The sequence below is a fragment of the Vulpes lagopus genome, chromosome 11, assembly GCF_018345385.1.
Source record: "Vulpes lagopus strain Blue_001 chromosome 11, ASM1834538v1, whole genome shotgun sequence".
Taxonomy (NCBI): Eukaryota; Metazoa; Chordata; class Mammalia; order Carnivora; family Canidae; genus Vulpes; species Vulpes lagopus.
In genome coordinates, this window is record NC_054834.1 from 53,118,369 (window position 1) to 53,136,161 (window position 17,793).

The window sequence follows — 17,793 nt, forward strand, 5'->3', positions numbered from 1 at the left end:
ATCAATTTTTTTCCCCCAAGAGAATGCAAATTGTAGATCTATGGTTTGAATTTAGGTTTCCTGACACTCTCTGATGTCTAGTACCCTAGATGGTGATTGACAAAGTGATGCAGCAATGCCTTGTGCTTGGCAACACATTTATTTCTGATATTTCTTAGCAGTATAGAATTATGCTGCTACCATATGGACTGATAAGGAATCTAACGCAGTTGAGATTTTATGCTAGAAGCCATCACAAACTCAGGAGATCTGAAAGCAGTCAAGTTTGAAGTTGGACTCTGACATAAGCTGCGTTGTTCCTGTTTAATTATCTATCTCCTTTATAATCTAACTTATCTGAAGATAGAGATTTTGCCCCCTTTGTTAATAATTGTATCCTGAGATAAGCATAGAGTAGATACTCAGTAGGTATGTGTTCATCAATTTAATAAGCAAATGAACTCTGGTTGGTCAATGTGCAGGATTTCATCCAACAAAGTCATTCTAAAAGATGAGAAGGAAATCAAGGGAAAAAAAAAACAGATTGCTCCCAAAAGGTCCAAGCTTAACTTTTTCACTAGCATTATTTAATAAAAATTGTGTATATTTGGGTTGTACAATGTAATGTTTTAATATATGTATATGTTGTGAAATGATTACCACAATCAATTTGATTGACATACATATCACCTCGCATAGTTACTCTCCCACCTTCTTTTTTTCTCTTTGTGGTCAAAATATTTGAGATCTACTCTCAGCAAAATTCAGGGACACAATATATTATCATTAATAATACCCACCATATTATACATTCGGTCTACAGAATTTGTTCATCTTATAACCGAAAGCTTATATCTTTGACCAATATAATATCCCCTTTTTCTCCAAATCCCAACTCATGGTAACCATTATTCTGCTCTTTGTTACCATCAGTTTGACTTCTTTTTGAGTCCAAATAAAGTGAGATCATGCAGTTATTTCTTTCTGTGTCTAGGTTATTTCACTTAGCCTAGTGTCCTCTAGATTAATCCACGTTGTTGCAAATGGCAGGATTTGCTTTGTTAAGGTTGAATAATAATTTTATACATGCAATATTTCATCTATCAATGGATAATTAGGTTGCTCCCATATCTTGGCTATTGTGTGAATATGGGGACATAGGTATTTAAAATAATGAGGTTATTTCCTTTGTATGTATATACTCAGAAATGGGATGCTAGGTCATATGGTAGCTCTATTTTAGATTTTTTAAAACAATTCCATACTGCTTTCCATAATGCCTGTACTAATTTATATTCTCATTAAGAGTGTACAAAGTTTACTTTTTGGTCTGCATCCTCACCAACACTTACTATCCTTTACTTTTTGATAATAGCCATAAGTACTGCTGTGAAGTGGTATCTCCATTGTGGTTTTGATTTGCATTTCTCAGATGACTAGTGTCATTGAGAGTCTTCTCATGTAATTGTTGGCCATTTATAGTTCTTCCTTGCAAAAATATTTATTCAGGTCCTTATTCCATTTTAATTGGATTATTATGATTACTTTTGCTATTGAGTTGTAGGAGTTCTTAGAAAACTACAGTCATCAAAACAATATGATACAGAAATAAAAAGAGTCACATATGTCCATGAAACATAGTAGGAAGCCCAGAAGTAAATTCAAGCATATACAGTTAATTAATCTTTGACAAAAGTGCCAAGAGTACACAATGAGTAAAGGATATTTATTCAATAAACAGTGTTGGCAAAACTGGATATCCACATGCAAAAGAAAGAAATTGGCCCTTTATTTTATGCTTCACACAAAACCAACTCAAAATAGATTAAATGTGTAACCCGAAACTGTAAAACTCCTGAAAGAAAACACAGGGGAAAGTCTCCTTGATATTGGTTTTTGCAATGATTTCTTGGAATTGACATCAAAAGCACAGGAGATGAAAGTCAATATAAACAAGTGGGACTACATCAGACTAAAAAGTTTCTGCACAGTAAAGGAAAGAGTCATCAAATTAAAAAGGCAAGCCTCTGGAATGGCAGAAAATATCTGTAAACTATATATCCTATAAGGAGTTAATATCCAGTTTGACTTCTTTAATTAGTTACTTTTATGATATTGGCAATGTCCTAAACTTTCCAGTAAAATGAAACAACTCATCAATAGAACCCAGTGAACTGTTGGGCTAAATGAAATTGGTAAATATATGGGTAGATGCATTTTGGCACAGAACATTGCAATAACAAAGTTGTTCTGATCATTTGAGCATTGGGTTATTAATAAAGTTCTCCAAGCAATTATATTTTTCTCTTCTTGTGCATTTATCCTAAAGTACAAATTATAATTTTATCCCTGGAATTAATATCCCACAGCTTGATTTACAAGATATTTTCCCTATTTCCACTAATACAGGTGACAAGTAATAAATAGAACCCATCAACGAATGCATACTATTATTGTATCTCACTAAATGTGTATAATTCAGATTCTTTGACTATTAAATTTTGTGGACACATCAACAGATAATTAGAATTTAGAAGCCAACTCTTTGAATGGAGTTAGAATGGCCTAGATCTAATATTGTGCAGCTCATCAATAGTGTCTTTTTTAATCTCCAAATTCTTGCATTAAAATTCTAATTTCAAAACTTATATGAATCACAGTGTCAGCAAATCTGGTGAAATATTTCTTCAGGCTATATTTTTTAGGCTCACGTAATTTCAGGTAGACTCAGATATTTGATGACTTTATATAATATTTTACCACAATTCTACTTTAAATTAGTGAGGAACAACTTGAAATCTCCCATATTTTAAAGTCATTTTGAATTTGGTTCCAGTTGTTCAGCCTTCAAAAATGTTAATTCTATAAAATAATATTAAAGACATTTCATCAACATTTCTCTGTAACTCGTTTTACAAATTTATCTTAAAAGATGTGGTGTAGCTAAAGATATGGTTTGAGGCTTAGGACAACTGAAGAATTTGGTTGGCCATTGAGGGATCCCTAAGGTAAGATCTGTGGATACTTTTTTCAAATACTTTGAGGACTCTGGTGGCTGCTTTATCAGAGAATTTACTGGGAATTATAACCATGATATGTCTTAAAAAATCAAAGTAAATAAGCCTATTGCATCTTTAAAGAAAATGTATATTCTGAGCATTATTTTGAAGATATGCAGAAAACGATGAAGCGTCTGAGTGACATCAGGAGGCAGCGGGATAAGCTAATAAAGGAAGGGAAGTACACACCTCCACCTCACCACTTGGGCAAGGAGGATCCCAGGCCCTGAGCAGAGCTGCTGCTGATGGCTGGACGCTGGTTTTCATGTTCTCTCCTCCCCGCCCCGGAAAGTTCATTTACTGAAAACTTCTGTGAAAAGTGTCTAAAAATAAAGGATTGCTCTATCCTGTTAAAAAAAAAAAAAAAAAAAAAAAAAAAAAAAAAAATCTGCACTTGCCTTTTTTTTTTTTTTTTTTTCATGCTACCAAGGTTTATTAAAGGTCACATAAGCTCATGTTATCTCTGTTGCAATTCATCAGCAAAAAGGACTTAAAATAATGGTTAATTTTATCTGACTCAGGACGTTTTCATGGGTAATTAAGAGCAAGCAGGTTAATAAAATTTATAGGTAAACTTTTTAATAATTTTTTATTGGTGTTCAATTTGTCAACCATACAGAACACCCAGTGCTCATCCCGTCAAGTGCCCTCCCCAGCGCCAGCCACCCAGTCACCCCCACCCACCTCCCCTTCCACCACCCCTAGTTCGTTTCCCAGAGTTAGGTAAACTTTTAAATAGCTTTCAAAATCTGTGGTAAACCTGAAACTTCAAAGTTTCTAAGTTAAAAGGTAAATTTAATTAGAGTCATCAGATAGATAAGTCTTTTCCAAATATGTTAAAAATACTAAAATATTAATTACTAAACATAAGTTTGCCAGCTTAAACTCTCCTTAATATGTCAGTAGGATTTTCAGTACAACCAAACCATTTTGGATTTTTGCTCCTTGCCTCCTCACACATCAGGCTCATTAAGAGTGCTTTCTTTGTAACACTACTTTGGGGTCACAGAGTAAAATTTTCCAACCGCTGTCTATTTATTCCAGCTCAGTACCATGAAGAAGGTTCAACCATAATGACCCTCCGGAGCTAGGAAAACTACCACAAGACCTAAAGCTTTGGCTGGTCATTAACTTCCAACTATGGTCTTTATTTCTTGTGGTGAAATGATGTGCCTTTCCTTGCCTAAATCCCTTCCTGGTGTGTATCAACATTATTTAACATCTTCTAATTCAGTCATTTTTTTTTTTTATAAATATGTCTATAAACACTGAACTTTAAAAAATCTTATTCCATTACTGTAGCACTTGACAGATTTAAAAAAAATGTAACTTAGTAATTTCTTACAAATATCCTAAATCTCTCTTTTTTTATAAAAATAAAATAAAAAATGAGAAGAAAAAAAAAAATGTCTCCCAGTGGCCCTCTTCTCCCTGGTGGGCTTCACTCAGATGACCATCTGGGCCAAGGGCAAGCATCGCAGCTACCTGAAGGAGTTCCGAGACTACCCACCCCTGCGCATGCCCATCATCCCCTTCCTGCTCTGAGCTGCTACCCACCTCCCAGGCTCATTCTGGGGGAGAAGGGACTGCCACTCTCCAGCGCTTGGAATAAAACCTGCCTGTCCCTGCCAAAAAAAAAAAAAAAAAAAAATCCCCCCCCCCGCCTGGTGGAGGGGTGTCCACAGTGCCTTCGGGGTTGAAACTGTTGTCCTTTTTTTTTTTTTTTTTTTTTTTTTTTACGTTTCAGAAGAGTCCTTTCTGTCTCCAGGTTCGAGACCTCCAGCTGAGAGCCCGGGTGGAAGACACTAGTTAGTTTGTTCTTTATTTTCATTGGAAAGTTATATGGTTACTTATCGACAAAAAGACTGTCCAGGGCAGAGATATCCAGTGGTTTCTATGTACAGGCCCATCCCTGGGGTCCACACCTCCACGGGAGCCTCACCCTCGAGGCCTCAGCTGGCTCCTTCCCAGGCCTCCAGGAACCAATCACAAAGACACAAGGAACAAAAACCGGCCTGACCTCGGCATCTGCTTTTGCCCCAAAGGGAGGTGGCGGCTGCTGGGAGGGGACCCAGGCCTATTGTCAGGATGGTGGGTGCAGGGGCCTCTCTCCTTCATACACCCCCCCTCCCAGGAAGGGACTACTCTGACAGGCTCATGGGTTTCCACTCTGGCCTTCTTTTCCTTCTAGTTGTCATTTTAACACTGAGGCATCTCAGCCTCCCGTCTTGGAGGGTAAGCATTTGCTCTGTCGCCTTTTCTTTTGTCCCTGTTTTTGTACAAAAACAACAATAATAAAATTTAAAATTAAATTTAAAAAATTTATTTTTATTATTTATAAAAATAAAAATTTTTTTTTTAACTTTGCAACAGGTTTTTATTTTTGCTTTATATCTAGTACAGTGTTTGAAACCTAAAGAAATACATTTTCTCTTCAAATTTGGATGTGTATATAAATATCATTTGTCTGGACTCAGCACACTCAATGCCACGGTTTCTTGGCCTATGTCTGCTCTGAAATCAAGCTTTGTCTGTCTACCCAGGGGCCCTGAGAACATGGAAAGCAGCCAGAGTTTATAGTTCTTAGAAAACTAAAAGCAAATGAATTTGGAAAGAATAAACCAATGAGGAAAACATTTCGATTCACCTTTCTAGGGTCTTTAGCCGGGAACCCAAGCTGTTTTTGAAGGACATCATCTGTCCTAGGTGGCTGGGACCTCATACCCGACCCCCATCCTTCCTTTGCTCTTTAGAGGTTCAGTCAAAGGCAGTTCTCATAGAAGTTAGTTAAGAAAGATAATACCTAACTCCACAGCCTGAAGGTTCTGGTAGAGGTGGACTCTTTAATGACATCATGAGTCATTTTGTTTGTTTTTTTTTTTTTTTAATATTAGTGACAGGAACGGACAAATTCCTTGAGGCAACTCTGAGCATTTGACTTCAGTCAGTTTTTTTTTTTTTTTTTTTTTTTTTTATTTATTTATTTATTTATGATAGTCACAGAGAGAGAGAGAGAGAGAGAGGGGCAGAGACACAGGCAGAGGGAGAAGCAGGCTCCATGCACCGGGAGCCCGATGTGGGATTCGATCCCGGGTCTCCAGGATCGCGCCCTGGGCCAAAGGCAGGCGCCAAACCGCTGCGCCACCCAGGGATCCGCACTGCACTTTTTTTTTTTTTTTTTTTTTTTTTTTTTTGTGGAGGAGGAAGAGAAAAGCAGCGATCACCACTAGCTAGTTCTGCTTCAATGGACCACTTTGTAAAGGGTACAACTTTTGCTGTCCTCATCACTTAATCCCTAAATAGCCTGGGCATTAATGAAGAGCTAGGTGAGACAAGACGGAGGCATAGTGTGCGAGGGGATTCAGCTTTGTCACCAGGCCTCAATCTTTAGCTACTTTACTCTCTGTAAGATGGAAGCCAGTGTGGGGGCGGGGGTCGGGGGAGCATAGCAGTTCTCAGGGACCCCACCTTCCCCACTAGGCCCGTGGGGGCCCTCCTGCCCTGTCTGTGACAGTTTCACTCCCAATCCCACTCCCTCCCTCCTGGGGCCCAAAGAAAGGCCGGCGCAAAACCATCTGCAGGCGCTTCCAGCGCTTTATAGTTCTCTCCGGGACAGACGGACAGACAGACAGTGCAGCCCGCGCCGTCGGCCCGCATCATTGGCACCTTGGACACGGCACCAGGCCCAACCCAGTCCCTGGTGCCCTCCCGGGAGGATTCCGGTCCGGCCTCAAATCAGCACCTCAGACAACCAACTCAGTTTCTTTTGTTTTTCGCAACTCAGTTTCTAAGCATGAGTTGTGTGTTTTCAACCCAAGACTATTTTACAAAGTTAGTTGCTGAACAAATTCAATGTGTACAATGGCTTAAACATAGAATTTTTTTTTTTTTTTTGCTTGTGTAATGTCAAGTATATGATCCTGGCAGACTGAATAGTCTCCTTCCAGGGGTGGTTCAAGAATCTAGTGTCTTTCTCTTGTGGTTTTACTTACTTCAACTTGTGGCTTCCATGGTTACTGTGTTTATTTTTGCTCAAGATGGTGGGAAGGCGAAAGAGCTTGGCATTCACATATGGAAGTTTTTAATGAACAGTGGTATAAATAGTTAATACGACATCTCCCTATATTCCCTATACTCCCTGACTTCCTATACTCCCACTGTTCATTAAAAACTTCTTGAGGGATCCCTGGGTGGCGCAGTGGTTTAGCGCCTGCCTTTGGCCCAGGGCGCAATCCTGGAGACCTGGGATCGAATCCCACGTCGGGCTCCCGGTGCATGGAGCCTGCTTCTCCCTCTGCCTGTGTCTCTGCCTCTCTCTCTCTCACTGTGTGCCTATCATAAATAAATAAAAAAAAAAATTAAAAAAAAAAAATTTAAAAACTTCTTGAATGCCTACTATATGCCTACTATATGCTCGGCCATCATTTATATGTTGAAGTGCTAAAAAGTCCAATATCTCAGAATTTGACCTTTATGGAGGTCATTAAACCACTGTGAGGTCTTTCCCCGTTAGACTATTAGCTGTCTGAGGTCAGGAATGGATGTTCTCTTTGATTCCAAAGTCCCTGTCACATTGACTGACATGAAGTTGGCATTTAATAAATATTTGTTGAATGAATAAGAGATTATGTCAGCAAGAAAAACCCTGTAGGAAATGTTAGGAACTGGTAAATAGATTGCTGATGAACTTCAGATGTATTTTTCCTGGATTATTCCAAGTTCTTTACTTCTTGCCACAGAAACTGGCCAGCTTATGTATTTTAATAAACTGTTAACTCCTCCTGGGATAGTCAGAGGCAAGCAGTTGCTTTAGTAAATACATCAATTTGGAGCATCTGGTTCTCTAAAGTTTAAGTCCCATATTCAAGTCCTGTAAATTGTTTAATCGAGAGACAGGCAGACTTTCCCGTGGCAATGGCAGGGGAGATTTGATCTCAAGAGTGCCTACTACTTTGAATTTGCATGGTCTCCTGGACAATAGCCTTTCACTGGACTTTCAATAATATGCCTCAAAACCAGTTGAACTGTCAGGAACTCCTCATCACTGTCTTACCTGTTCTCTTAGTTGTTCCCGTAGCATCTGTCGCTGGTGCCTGTAGGGAGTTGAAATCCCTTATCAGAAGAGAAATCAGAATGTGAAGACTCCTGAGTCATTCAGAAGTATTTACTGTCCCAGAAAAGCCCAGAAGTCATCGAAAGTTAGAAACAAAGCTGATAGCGGTAAAAGATTATCCTGCTTAGACAGGTGGAAGCAGCAAGGTCATAAAGAAAACGAGGGGTGAAGATGCTTTTATTTGAGATAAAATAATAGAGCAGAAAATGTGATAGAGAGGAAGGAAGGGTTTTGTGTGTGTGTGTGTGTGTGTTTCCCCCCAAGACTGCAGTAGGGTTGTATGAGATATTAATGTCCCTCAAATGTACAAGATTGTTGAGTAGCTCTGGGAATTGGGAAGTCTGCAATTTACAACCTCTCTCCTCTGTTCTTATAAGCAATTTAACCAAGCTCCTGTTAGCAAGAGACACTTAAGGAACAGAAATCCTAGAGGAGATTTTTAAGCCCATAGTAAAGATAATACAATCCTCCTGCATAAAAACAAAGGATTATTAATGCTGTGCTGCTGGTGAAGTCTCATTTCACAACCGATGTAACTTTCTGTATTAAATCAGCCCCACCAGCCCTGGAAAGAGCCAAGCTCAGGTGTCATTTATCACTAACCATTTTGGGTGCACCAACCATAGAGCCAGCCCTCAGTTTGACCCTTCCAATGACTCACCCCACTGTGTGTGCAGAGGTTTTTATCTGTAGACATGCTGATTTTTTTTCCGGATTCAAATTTATTTTCCTGACATGGTTCATGGCTCCTGTCTCCAGGTGCTTGTCCTCAGAAGGAAGAGCCTGCCTTTGCGGTACACCTCCCTGGGCAGATCATATCCCTATGGCAATCCGTAGCCCTCACTCCTTTCCATCTCTTAAATCTCAGTTTATGACCCATTTACCTGAATAATTCATAATCAATTGAGGTGCTAATTTTGCCATTTGCTGAATCACCCAGGATAAGTGAGGTGAGGAGGTGCTGTTTAATTGCAGAGCAATTGGTGATTGACAGATTTGACTTTTTGTTTTTGGCTTCGCTTTGTTTCGTTTTATAGGTTACTTTGACAGACCTGAGGAAAACATATCCCTCTTCCTTTCCCAGATGAAAGCCTCTATTAAAACTGGCAGTGTTATTTTATACTCCTTTCTTTTTTCACTTTTTCTTCCTTTTCTTCCTTTTAAAAATAAAAATCACCTTGTAGAAAGCAAATCCTTTGCTCACACCTAGAATAGATTGCTCATTAGAGTTTTTTCCAATCATTATATTGCTCCTCTATTCTTGAGGTGTTATCAGTGGGGGATTACAGTCACACATTATATATGAGACTACACCAGGGTGGCTGTAAACACCAACATTATTGAATTTATTCATTTCTCAACTCAGGTGTCTTGAGTGCCTACTATATGCTTGTAGGTACCTACTTGTGGGTGCTAAAAATACAAAATAAACAAAAAGGACAGCATTTTTTGCTCTCCTTATGCTTGTATTTTATACTCCTTGGATGCCACCATGGTAGTATGATATCACCAAACCACCACAGGCTTTGAAACCAGTTACCCTGAAGTTTCCCCAAATATTAGAAGGGTGATGTTACAATGTCAGGGAAGCACAATATAATGGTTTCTTCATAGCCCTTTGAACCAGACAGATCCAGTTTCTCTTTCTGGCTATGTGACATTGGCCAAATTATTCAAGTTCTTTGAATCTCAGGTTTTCTCACTCGTATAAAGGTGAAATTAATCCCCCAACCCCTCCTAGACTATGATAGGGCCAAGATCATTAAGTATGAAGTCCAACATACCATATAGCTAAGTGTTTAAAAGATACGAAGTTAACATGCTGTTAAATAAAATGTCTTCTTCATTCTTAACTTGATATTTTCATAATGACCTAAAAGCCAATCCAAAATTTTAAATTCTTGAATTCTTCAAACTTTTGAACGTGGAGTGCTGGTGCCTGGTCTGCAAGTCTCCAACTCAGAGCTCATGCTTTCCTCTTTTCCCACTCCCGGGTTACTGGCTCACCATGAGCAACTCATCCAGTTCCATCTGCCAACCCCTGAACAGCTCTCCTTGATCATGCCCAGGCCTAAGTGTACATGTGCCAAGCTTATAATCTACCTGGAGGAAATGGACCTCAGAAACATGCACTTGCATACTCTGAAACTGGGCTTGGGAGGAGGGCAAAGGTTTCCATGATCCCAGGTAGCCAGAACATTAGCCATGTTAAAAGATAAACTGAAGCCTATTAAAAATGTTGACTTCATTTGGGCAAAAGTCAATTCAAAGAAGGCAATATCTCACCTAACAGATCAAAAGGAGCTCTGAGATGCTAAACAAGATGAAAAACTTCTGTGCACAGAAGGGAGTGGGTAAAAGGTAGGTATACCATGAAAAAGTGGTTTAGTTATTGCAATTACTTTCCTTTCCTAAACACAGGGAAGATTTCTCAGGCAGATTATCCAGCTAATGCTGATGAAGTGATTCCTGACAGATTGGTTTAAGATTCCATTTCTGTGCATGCTGAAAGTGTAATTAAGTCTCAGTTAGGTGATGCAGGGCTTAGCACAAGTGCCTCCATTTTGGGCCTTTTTTGTTTGTTTTTTTTACGTCCACCATTAGAGGATGTCTCAGGGTTCTGGGAGGCAAATTCTTTTTGAGTCTATTGATTCCTTTCCTTATAAGAGTGGAGTAGGAGTAGGGCCAAAGTGAGGCCCTGTTGAGGAAACTTAGTGGTTACTAAGGTGATAATACGTCTAAATGAAGTAACAAAAAGTTTTTATTTCTGTTCTGAAGTCATGGTAAATACTCTACCAAAGGGATCTAATTTATATCAATCGTAGAATAATAACATTTTGTCTACCTCATATTTATAGCTACCATCTCAGTGCTGGGTATTTAGAAAGATCTTAAAAGGTGTCTTTGCCATTTATTCTTTATGGGACCTCAAAAGGTGAGCTGATGCCAGTTCAGAAGCATTGATGGGCTTAGACTCTTCAGAGTTCTCAAGGGGATCTCCTGCAGCTCTGGGACCATGCTGCACTATGAACATATTTTGAAGGCAATTTCTCCTTTTGGTAATATATATTTTAAGAGGGACAGATAGTTTTCCACTGAGAACAAAGGAGAGGACATTGCTATATTTATAACCAACACTAAGCTACCATGAAATTGCTCATCTTTTAATTTTAATTTCATGCCCCCACAGAGGTGCACTCATAGGAAAACTAGTTTATTCCACTTATCAAAATGAGATGAATGGGTGAGATTTAACAGTAGCAGCTTGATGAATGAATGAACATATTTTTGTGACATTAACATAGTTAAAACTCACTATTTTTCCCCATGACCTCCCACATCTCCTGATAGCTTGTGCATATTAAGAGGCCCTTTTTAATCCTTAGAACAGCCACAAAGATAAATAAAATAACTACATTTGAAAATGACACAGCAAACTACTTATTTAACAAGTATATACAAAAAGAAAAAGAAAAATATAATTGTGAGACATATAGAAAATAAATAGCAAAATGATGAACATACAGTGAAAGATGAATGATTTTCCTCTAAAATCAGGACAAGGCAGAGAGGTCTGCTCTTTGTCATTATTTTTCAATATTGTGTTGCCAGTGTAATAAAGAAAAAAAATAATATTGGGAAGGAAGAAGCAAAACTGTCTTGAATCTCTGATATTGTAGTACTGTATCTAGAAAATCCCAACTACTATGACATTTTATGTTTTTTTAAAGATTTTATTTATTTATTCATGAGAGACATTGGGGGTGGTGGTGCAGAAACATAGGCAGAGGGAGATGCAGGCTCCATACAGGGAGCACTATATGGGCCTCGATCCCAGGACTCCAGGATCATGCCCTGGGGCAAAGGCAGGCACCAAACCGCTGAGCCACCCAGGGAACCCTACTCTGATATTTTAAATTCAATTAGTATCATAGATTCAATAAGTCTACTTGCATTCCAGATTACTAATCGGATGATCCATAGTCACTTCCAGAAAACACATGAATTTAATTTTCTTTGCTTCCCTTGACAATTCAAGCATCTGATACATTTTCAAGAGACTATAAGGAAAATGTCAGTTAACATGAAATTCTAAATTTTCACCAGTAGTTATTGACTCTACTCACCGATACATAAATATAACCTCATAAATCCTAGTGCATGGTAACTACGTATTGAAAAGCTTTTCAGATGGTGTAAAACCTACCACATTAACTCCATCTTTCAAAGCAGGCTCTTGCTAAGTTATTCATGGGGTAAATTTCTCTTAGAGTTACTGCTTTTTCTTTCTCACTTTCTCATAAACATGAGTTCTTGATTAGTTATGTTTTGCCTAATGTTTGACTTTTAATTTTCTTAACAGTGTCTGTTGAAGAGTAGTATTTCATATTTTTTTTTTGTTTTTTGTTTTTTTGTTTTTGTTGGTTTTTAAGTCAGGTCTATGCCCAACACTGATCTCAAACTCATGACCCCAAAGATCCAGAGTCACATGCTCTACCAACTGAGTCAGCCAGGCACTTTCTAATACCAAAGTCTTTTCTTGTTAGTACAATTTTATCAGAGAGTGACTGAATATTTTCAAGAATATGTTAATTTTCTCTTCCCTGTATTTCAGATTATTTTGTTCTTTATTCCCATAGCTTTATATTCTAAAGTTTCTTTCCCTGGGTGTTTGTTTCCCAGACCTGTCTGTCTTGTTCTAACAGCTGTTTTTTTCTTACTCACCTACTCTTGCCCTCATCCCTCTTCCTCCTGCTTGCCTCATAGAGCCTTCCTATTCCACACTCTTGTACCCTCAGGCCATATTATACTTGGCATAAAGTAGGTCATTTTCATTTTGAGACTGCCATGCTACATTGATTCTCCAGCAGACAGTCTAAACTGCAGCCTGACAATCAGTAAGCTGCTATTTAACTCTAAAATGGGCTACTCCTCTTTACGACTATTACCCCTTCACTCTGCACAGATGTATACATATAAATACGTATGTATATTCTTTTTTTTCAATTTTTTAAAAATATTTATTTATTTATTTATGATAGAGAGAGAGGCAGAGACACAGACAGAGGGAGAAGCAGGCTCCATGCACTGGGAGCCTGACGTGGGATTCGATCCCGGGTCTCCAGGATCGCGCCCTGGGCCAAAGGCAGGCGCTAAACTGCTGCGCCACCCAGGGATCCCACATATGTATATTCTATATATAACATTTAGTACATATATACACTCTAGTGTATGTATATAAATATGTATATAAGTATGCATGTATAGTATATGTATGTCTATCTATATCAGTATATGTGAGTCCTCTCATCTCTTGACTGTTCCCACACATCTTTGTTGTGTTAGCTTCTACTGATGTAGTGACAAATTACCACAAATGCAGCAACCTCAGATAATCCATTTATTATCTCATGTTTTCCATGGCTCAGAAGTGTTACCACAGCTATGTGGATCCTCCATTTTAGATCTCACAGGGTGAATCAAGGCGTTGGCAGCACTAAGATCCTCATCTCAGGGTCTGGATCCTCTTCCAATATTTGTGGTTATTGGAAGATGTAATTTCCTCTCAGGTATATGGCCATTTTCTTGCTGGCTGCTAGCAGGGGCCTGCTCTGAGCTTCTAGACGTTGTTCCCCAGAAGGTCATAACACAGCTATTTGTGTTCTTCCTTAAAGCGAGCAAGAGTACATCTCTCTCCAACTTCTGCCCTCAGCAAAAGAAAATTCTGCATGTAAAGGGTTTCACTGGATTGAGTCAGGCCCACTCAGATAATCTACAGTAGTTCAAGGTCATATCTGAGGGACTTCAATGACATCTGGAAAAACCTTTCATAGCAAAGTACCTTGATTAGTATTAGATTGAACAGCAGAAAAAAAAAAAAAAAGATCAAACAGAGGATGGGTAGTTAAGGGGTCACCTTCAGAACCCAACCTTCCATACCCCTCATCACCCATCCAACTTCTGCACAACCCTCAAGGTTAATCTCAAACCCTGTCTACCCTTTCTTGCTTTTTCCAAATTCCTTACCTCCATTATAAATATATAGGCCATACATAGGTTTTATTTATCTATGTTTATATTATCAGTATATAGAATCATGTTTTATTTGGAAATGCATGACCCACCCAGCTGCCCACCCACAACTAGAATACATACATATTATATATATATATATATATTCCCAATTTTGACTTTAATATACGTGAAGATACAAAACAATCTTTAAAATTTATTTTGCATAAAACATATTCCTTGACTATGATACACCAAACATCCCGACAAGAAGAACTCAGTGTTTAGAATAGTGGTAGACTTACAGGGTTCTATGTTAACCTTTTCTGGAGATGATAGAGAATCTCTGAACAACTATTTAGGTTGAAAGTTCATCGTAATTTTACCTAATTCACAAACAGAACTTGGAGCCAGCACCATGGGACACTAATGAAGCTTGATTATGAACTCAACTGGGTTGAAGACAAGCAGGCAGCACTTTCCAATGGCCTTTCTCCAAATATTACTATAGGATTTTAGTCAAAATCATGAAACACTGTCCTTGAGAAGCACACAATCAGAAGATATCTGTATAAGAATTGACCTTCTGAAAAGGTTGAGAGATCCCATCCTCATTTCTCACTAATTCTTGAACCAAAACTTGCAGCCCAATGCTCTTATAAATTATTTCTTCACTCTAGAAGGGGGTGGAGGAGATTGGGACAAGGAAACTTTTTAATAGATAATGTTTTTTGTAATTTGATGTGTCAAAATCCACAGGCTATTTGTTATACCCGGATGGAATATTGAAACAGAAACAAATTTCCTTTCAGAGTAAAGGCAAACATACTTCCTAAAACACTCTTCAGATTGCATGATAGCAAGAACTAGATAAGGAATAAAAACATTTTTATATATGTGTATTGTTAAACATGGGCACATATAAATTTCCAAATTTTCAACATTTAAATTTCTCTTTTTTTTTTTAGAGAAGAATAAATTAGTGCAGCTCTGGTTATGATGGAATAATTCCTGGCATTGCTGTGATTAAACTAGGTATATTAAAGTAAGCAGTGATGAATTAAAAGCACAGTAGAATCCTTGGTGGGTGTGAACTGATGAGTAATCTTAATTAGAGGTAAAATGTGCCCATTATTTTTGTGCTATAAATGAATTTTCATATTATGAATCAGAGATAAAGACAATGTGAGGCACAGTGACATTAGTCAAAGACCAAGCATAAGTGAACTAGGTATAGTTATTTCTGTTAGAAAAGAAGAACAAAAGGCAAAATTTATTCTGCATCTGATTACCTCAATTTACCTAAACTTGAATGGTTTTTTGGTGATGTCTTATTCGATAGTTCATGATCTGGATTTACATTAGAGTTTGGCTATCGCTAAAATGCAGTTGTAAATTGGTATTTAATTTGATACTCAATTTAAGCTAAAATATTATATCTATTCCAGCGTCATCAAAGAACAAAGGAAAATCAGGGAAGTGCACATCAATTAGTACCCTCTCCAGTGAATGTTGCATATTAGCAATTATGCAATTATTAGGAAATAAATTTACCATTTCTCAAGGTGAAGCACCTACTAGTTCAAATAAATGGAGGTGGAAGTAGGAAGATCAGTAATCATAATTTGTCATACTATAAGTGATAACATCATCGTTGAGCTGGATTTTATTTTACTTTAATTGTTTGGCATGAAGTACCAACTGACAACTGACTCAGTAGAGCATCTGAAAATTCCAGTAAAAAAAAAAAAAAAAAAAAAAGACCTTATGAAGTAGCCTGTCCTTTGAACTAAGCATCCTATGGAAAGCGTGTACTCACTAGATTCCTCATATATTTTTAAAAGATTTTATTTATTTATTCATGAGAGACACAGAGAAAGAGGCAGAGACACAGGCAGAGAGAGAAGCCGGATGTGGGACTCGATCCCTGGACCCCGGGATCACAACCCAAGCCAAAGGCAAACGCTCCACTGCTGAGCCCCCCAGGCATCCCACTAGATTCCTTATATTGACAATAAGCTTGGAAGACATGATCTAGAACAATTTAAAGAGGTAAAATTTGCTCCCAAAGTACTACTTGAATTAAGTTATATTTCCACAGCTCCAATAAAGTTTGACAAAGAGGAAAACAGAGTTCAGTTGAGGACTTAAGACGTCACATATCAAATAGCAAGTAGGTGGTCAAAGACTCCTTATGTTCAAAGAGCATGTGCTTTTCAATGTATCACAAAGAGGTCTTCTTAAATATCCTGGTGAAAAACCACAGAGATGCTGGGTTTTCTCTTTGTGCTCTTGATAAACTAAGAGAAAAAGACAATAGTGCTTTTTTTCATCCAAGGAGTCTGTTTCCTTTGTTTTTTTGTTGTTTTTTGTTTTTCCCCTAGACAAACTGTATTCCGCTTCCTTAAAGATACTTTTCATAAACAGCCGTGGCATTTCAGGCAGGACACAGGTAGACAATCATTACCAGCATACGACTTCCAAACCCCCTTCTCCAAAGGACTGCTGAGATCAGAAAGCCACTGTAAAACCCAAGGAAGTCTTCCTGTGATGCTCGAAACAGAGAAAGTTTAGAGTGAGGATTGTCGTCTCGCATTTAGCATATTGTTCAACAACTTTTCACCAGCCAACTCTGACTTTCAGGAAATGAAGTGAAAATAGCAGCATTATCAATCCAAAGATGTACAGGATAAAAAAGGAGCTCTCTGAAGGGGCACTGTCTCAATGGCAGGCTGCCTGATGTAGTGGGGACCACTTTGGGGAGGGGGTCAGGTTCCAACAAGTCTCTGGGTATAAGAGAGTCGAGTCTATGCTGAAAACAGATAGGGGAAAAGAGGAAATTAAAAAAAAATTAAATGAATCTTTGGTTTTCCACACCACAACGAGTTTGTGCAATGGTGGCTAATGTCCGCCAACGTCAAGGTATCTTTCCTCCTGGGAACCAAGAGGGATAGTCTCAAAACTAGAAGGGAAAGGTGGTTTTCCCCCGTATCAATCCAGCTTCTGAGATATTCTATTAGGGACATAGGCCCTTCCCCTAAAATGACAATGAAGTGTTCTGTGTGCTAACAACATAGCTTTAAAAAAAAAAAAAAAGTAAACAAAATTCTGCATTTTTAGAAAACTTGATTTATTTTTTATTTTTATTTTTTTTTTTTTTAGAAAACTTGATTTAAAATAGTATTTCAAACTGTACAGTCATGAGACACACCCAGTTACCAAAACTACACGCATTTCACATGGCATCTCCAGGACCTGTCTGCTCTGTTTCGGCCTCTCCATGTTCGGCAGCATCAGCTTTCCTCTTTTTCTTTTTGGGTCCTTCTTTCCCTTCTTTGCAGGGACCTCTTTAGGCTTATGCTCTGGCTTTGGGGAGCAGATCTTCTCTGCGATTCACCCTTCACCCTGGCTTTATCTCTTTCATGTCCCCTTTAGCCTTTCTCTCGGGCATGGTAGTGTTGGAGGGACATAGGTGTCGGATGCTGGGGTACACTGGCCCTGGGCTTTAGTGGGTCAAGGGGTCTTTCTGCCTCTTCTTCATACTGCTCCTTAGGATTCTTGTTTCCTTTTGATACCTAGTTTAATTTTAGGATGCCAGAAACTCTCTTTCAGATCTCCCCCTAGAGACAC

At 38.4% G+C, this 17,793-nt stretch overlaps 1 pseudogene; it reads left to right on the forward strand.

Annotated features, from left to right (window-relative positions):
* The window catches only part of LOC121471550, a 71,904-nt pseudogene extending 55,167 nt beyond the window's left edge, over window positions 1–16,737 (forward strand).
* Window positions 16,738–17,793: the final 1,056 nt, after the last annotated feature.